The 5535-nt window shown below is 34.0% G+C and overlaps 1 pseudogene; it reads left to right on the top strand.

The window, feature by feature from the left end:
* Window positions 1-4781: 4781 nt before the first annotated feature.
* On the top strand, window positions 4782-4889 carry LOC137647364 (U4 spliceosomal RNA; annotated as a pseudogene).
* The last annotated feature ends 646 nt before the right edge of the window (window positions 4890-5535 follow it).

The following is a 5535-nucleotide window of genomic DNA, read 5'->3' as shown; positions in this document are numbered from 1 at the left end:
ACCTATCTATATTCATGATTCCACAAGTATTTCCTTCCCCCTAAAGAGATGTTTACCTAAATAATACGCAAATAAAAGATTTTTATTATAAACGTCAGTATATGAGTTTCCTAAAGAGTGTTAAGAAATGTAGAGACATAAAAGGTACATGATAAAAAAAATGGCCGAAATCACAAATTTTTAGTAATTTGTATTTTTCCTAACATACTTACCGAGAACTACTTTCTTAGGAGTTACCTGGAATCTCCTCTCAACCGACCAGAGTTTTGTGTAGTTTACCCTACTCCCGTTTTCTGTAATGGTAGGCCTAGCTGTTAGACAGGAGAGCGAGTCATGCTCACACTTAATACTTCCTTGTGGTGTCTGCAACCTCACCATCATTGTGAGCTAAGGATGGGAGGATTTGGGGGAGCCTACAGGTCTACCTGCCGAGTTATCACCAGCCATTACCTAGCCCTCCCTGGTCCTAGCTTGGCTAGAGAGCGGGATATATGGTCAGTCGCTAGGCCAATGTCCTGCTAGAGCATTGTCACTGCCCTTTACTTCTGCCATTCATGAGCTGCCTTTAAACCTTTTAACTGCATTTTATTATAAAAATTAATGCATAGCAATGGACTGACAATTTTGAGGGAGCCTGCAGGTCTACCTACTGAGTCATCAGCAGCCATTGCCCGGCCTTCCCTGGTCCTAGATTGGGTGAAGAGGAGGTTGGGCGCTGATCATATGAATACAATTCTAGGGCAATGTCCTGCTATGAATTTTCAATGCCACTTGCCTCTGCCATTCATGAGCGGCCTTTAAACTTTTAAACTGTATCCGAATATAGGAATTAATCCATAGCAATATAAGGACTATTATTCCCTGTATTAAGGGGAGTTAAATGGAAGGACAGGATTAGAAATGAAACGATACAAGAGATTACTCGAAAGCCATATGTGGATGAGTTCAGGATGAGGGGTAGATGGAGATGGTTTGGGCATGCTCTTCGCACTCCCCAAGAGAGATAAGTTCACCAAACGTTCAGTTGGGCCGCACAAGGCACTAGAAGAGTTGGAAGACTCAGGCCTACATGGCTGAAGACTATGAAGCTTAGAGTATGAGATGATGAATGGAGTAGTATTGAATTAAAAGCTCAAGATAGAGACGACTGGCGAAATCTAACCGTGGGCATTTTGCGTCAATAGGCGTGGGAGGAGATGATGATGATGATGATGATGATAATGTTTTCAATGTTGTTATTCCTGTTGATATTGATGATAGTGAAAACCCAGTACGAAATTGTGAAAGAGGTAATAATAAATAAATCATAAACAAAGAAAATAACAAAGAAGAACAAATTACATAAAGAAAAACTAAAAAAGAAAAAAAAAACGGATATACGATGAAGTGAGACTAGTAACAACACACTCAAAGACATACACACAAGGGCTTAAAACACATAAGCTACTTACAACTCAAAGAGCAATGGAAAGAATAATGATGGGAATAACACTAAGACACAGAAAAAAGAACAATACGGATACGAGAGCAATGAAAGTATAGGATATTCTAACAATAAAAGAAATGGACATGGGCAGGACATATAATGAGAATGACAGAAACAGAATGGACATTAAGAATAACAGAATGGGTCCCTAGATATGGCAAAATTAAAAAAAAAAAAAAAAAAAAGCACGGGAAGAAAGCGAAGACGAAGGATTCACGAGCTAAGAAAATTTGATGGTAAAGACTGGCATAGAGAGAACACTAACAAAAGGCGAGTGGAAATACATGTCTGAGTCCATCCTGCAGTGGACTAGTCACGGCTGAGGATGGTGATATACTGTGTGTATGTGTGTGTATATATATATATATATATATATATATATATATATATATATATATATATATATATATATATATATATATATATATACTTTTTATGTATCTATGTATATATACTTATACTTTATATATATATATATATATATATATATATATATATATATATATATAATATAAGTATATATACATAGATACATAAAAAGTATATATATATATATACATATATATATATATATATATATATATATGTATATATATGTATATATATATATATATATATATATATATATATATATATATATATATGTATGTATATATATATATATATATATATATATATATATATATATATATATACTTTTTATGTATCTATGTATATATACTTATACTTTATATATATATATACATATATATATATATATATATATATATATATATATATATATATATATATATATGTGTGTATATATATATATATACTTTTTATGTATCTATGTATATATACTTATACTTTATATATATATATATATATATATATATATATATATATATATATATATATATATATATATATATATACATATATATATATATAATATAAGTATATATACATAGATACATAAAAAGTATATATATATATATATATATATATACATATATATATATATATATATATATATATATATATATATATATATATGTATATATATGTATATATATATATATATGTATGTATATATATATATATATATATATATATATATATATATATATATATATATGTGCATAGAACATGTTCCAGGTTCTAATTAGATTACAGTGTCATACTGTAAAAATGTTGATTTAAATAACTTATACAGATGAAAGAATTTAACAAACACAAACTTTCCGTCTCAGCTATCTAAGATATGAATAAGTTACGTAAGGACAAGCAATATCGATATTCAAAACAGAGGGGCACTCAGTAGAGCGCAGACCTCCGCCACGGCAGCTTATTTTTCGACCTTTTGCTCGGCCTTGATTTTTTACCTTAACATGTATTAATGGGCGTGGATTTTCGTACATTCAAATATGAACCAAGTTTGAAGTCTCTGTGACAATGATGTCCAAACTTATTTCTGATTACGTGAATTTGACATTTTGCTTGACCTTGACCATAGACCTTGACATTCTAAAATTTAAGCATTTCCAGCTTTTTACATAAGTTAATCCCTACAAGCAGAAAAGCCCAAGGGCTCCAATAACACTGTAGTCTCATTACTTGCATATTACTTTAAACGGTTCTAGTAACCTATCATTATTTCTCTCTATTTATAGACCTTTCGCTTAAACCGTAAATATCTACTTACCACATAAAAATAACTATATACTAACGTTACCTTTCACATTCTATTACAATGCCTATACCAAAAGCTTTTCACGTTTTATAATGTTGACGTAAAATGATAAATTATCCATAACCAATCGTATGATATTCAAAAGAACCCACCTTCATGCCTGAACACAAATACATAAATAATGAACTTACCACTGACAGCATCAGCTAAAGTCCTTCGCTATTACGTCCACTGATAAGTTTTCTTTGATTTTCGAGTCGATTTAAGATCACATATTTCACTAATGATTATACAGAAGATATAATTCATTACGCAGTAAACAAGTCAAAAAGTTACTGTTGAAGACCCATTCAGGGACTTTGGGAAAGTGTATAAAAAGTGTTGTTGTTATCGTGTCAAATTCCACCAACTGTTGTGATACGTAATGTTTCTCATTAAGTTCATTATCTAGAATGCATATTAGCCTATTATTTTGTATTCAAAATTGAAAATTAATAGTTTATATAATAAATATTCTATTCATCTCATCTAAATATGATCATTATATGAGATAAGTAAAATCACTTTAATTTATTTAGGAATCACTACCTATTTCTACTATCAATGCCCTCGTCATATTTAAAGGCTCTAGAGCCCACAGTAGACATATATCTAGGTTCAAATTATTTAAAACCATCTGTAACTATTCTCGTGTCAATACGATTTGTTGAATGCACAATATGTGGCAATTCTCTTAGATAAGTTCTAATAATTTGATGGGTTATTGTCTTTAAACTCTATTCTCGCTTTGATAGGCAGCCAGTGTAAATTAATTAGTATAGGAGTGATCTTTTCCCGGGGTGGGACACCTTTTATCAGTCTTGCTCCTCTGTTTATTATGTTTTATAATTTCTTAAGTTGCAATTTTGGTAAATTGTAGTAGATGGAGTTACAATAGTCAATCCTGGTAATAACACAGTTTATCACAAATTTGTTTACAGAATGGTCATCCAGGTACTTCTTTATAAAAGCAATGTTTCTAAGATGAACACTTAACAGTTTTTACTACATTATTTATTTGGGCATGCAAGACAAGTTACAGTCAAGAGATAGGCCTAGATCACAAACTTTACTAGATTTCGGAACAGTTATTATTTATGTTTATTCGAATATGACCCCGATAACTTACGCTGTTTTTCTTTCCAACCACCATAAACTCAGTTTTATTTTTACCTAATTTTAGTTGTTTGACCCTGGAGTCCTGGACCCTTCTAGACTGACAGCCGAGTGATCTCAACCTCCTAACCTGCACAAGGGGTGATCTCTGAGATGCTGCGGTATCCTACTGAATAAAAGTACAGCATTTACATGAAAAATGAGGTTGGAATCTCCTTAGATTTTGTTGATCAGGTGTCGGCCAGACTATTCTAGGCCCTTCACGGAGAGTGGGCCCACCCAAGGCCGTCTCGAATCACTAGAGACGGCCTTGGCCCACCACGGAAAATACTTGGCCCTCCACAGATTTGGGCCCACCAGGACAGCAAGTGGTTCTCAGTTCTCGAGCAAGCTAGATGTATCCCATTACAAGGCGGTATTGTGTCACCCTTCTCGACGTATAAAGGGAGATGTGCTTTCCCTCTCAGCTTTGCGCAGTGGCAGTATCGTAACCAATGAGGGCTAACCGAGGTGTGATTATTGCTCGTTGAAACTTTCCCTTTCCCGGCTGCTAATTGGTCCTGATGTACTTCATTCCGTTTGTGGTATGCAGCAATCAGACTAGCAGCAGGGAACACAAGACCACCCCATTTAGGGGTATGTCGGATCGTGGGTCCATTGAGACCTGGGTGCTCGGTGTCTAAAGCAAGAAGAAAGCAGGCTACCTGCTTGTAGGTTTTTTATAGGCCTACAGCTACAGCTACAATATAGGGGGATAAGATAGTTGGGCAGGGGAGGGGAGGGGGGAGTTAGTATTGTAAGGATTGGAGGGGATAGTGTTAAAGTGAAGTACAGTGGGAGATGAAAAGATTGGGGCAGACCCAATAGCTTTCTGTTGTTGGTTTTTGCTGTGACATCATGCTTTGTGGACTCCTAGGAGGTGAGAATTTTGTCAGCCTCCAAAGGACTTGTGTATTCATGTTAATTCCTTTTCTGGGGCTTGTTTATCTATTTATGTCTGTCTACTTTTGTTTTATTGGTTAATTCTAATACTCCGAATTTGGTTCATCCTGAGCTATGCAAGGAGCTATCCTTTTCCACCAGGAATGCTCGTTTTGTGTGCCTGTCATTTCCTCACTTGTTATTGCAAGTTCTGGGTAAATGTTTTTGAGTCTTTCCCAGGCTTGTGTGGCTCTTCTGTGGTATCTGACGTTTACTTGTTCGAGATTGTGTATTTTGT

Source organism: Palaemon carinicauda, chromosome 9, assembly GCF_036898095.1.
Source record: "Palaemon carinicauda isolate YSFRI2023 chromosome 9, ASM3689809v2, whole genome shotgun sequence".
Taxonomy (NCBI): domain Eukaryota; kingdom Metazoa; phylum Arthropoda; class Malacostraca; order Decapoda; family Palaemonidae; genus Palaemon; species Palaemon carinicauda.
Note: the sequence above shows the minus strand (reverse complement) of the source record. Positions and strands in the feature narration are given on the sequence as shown.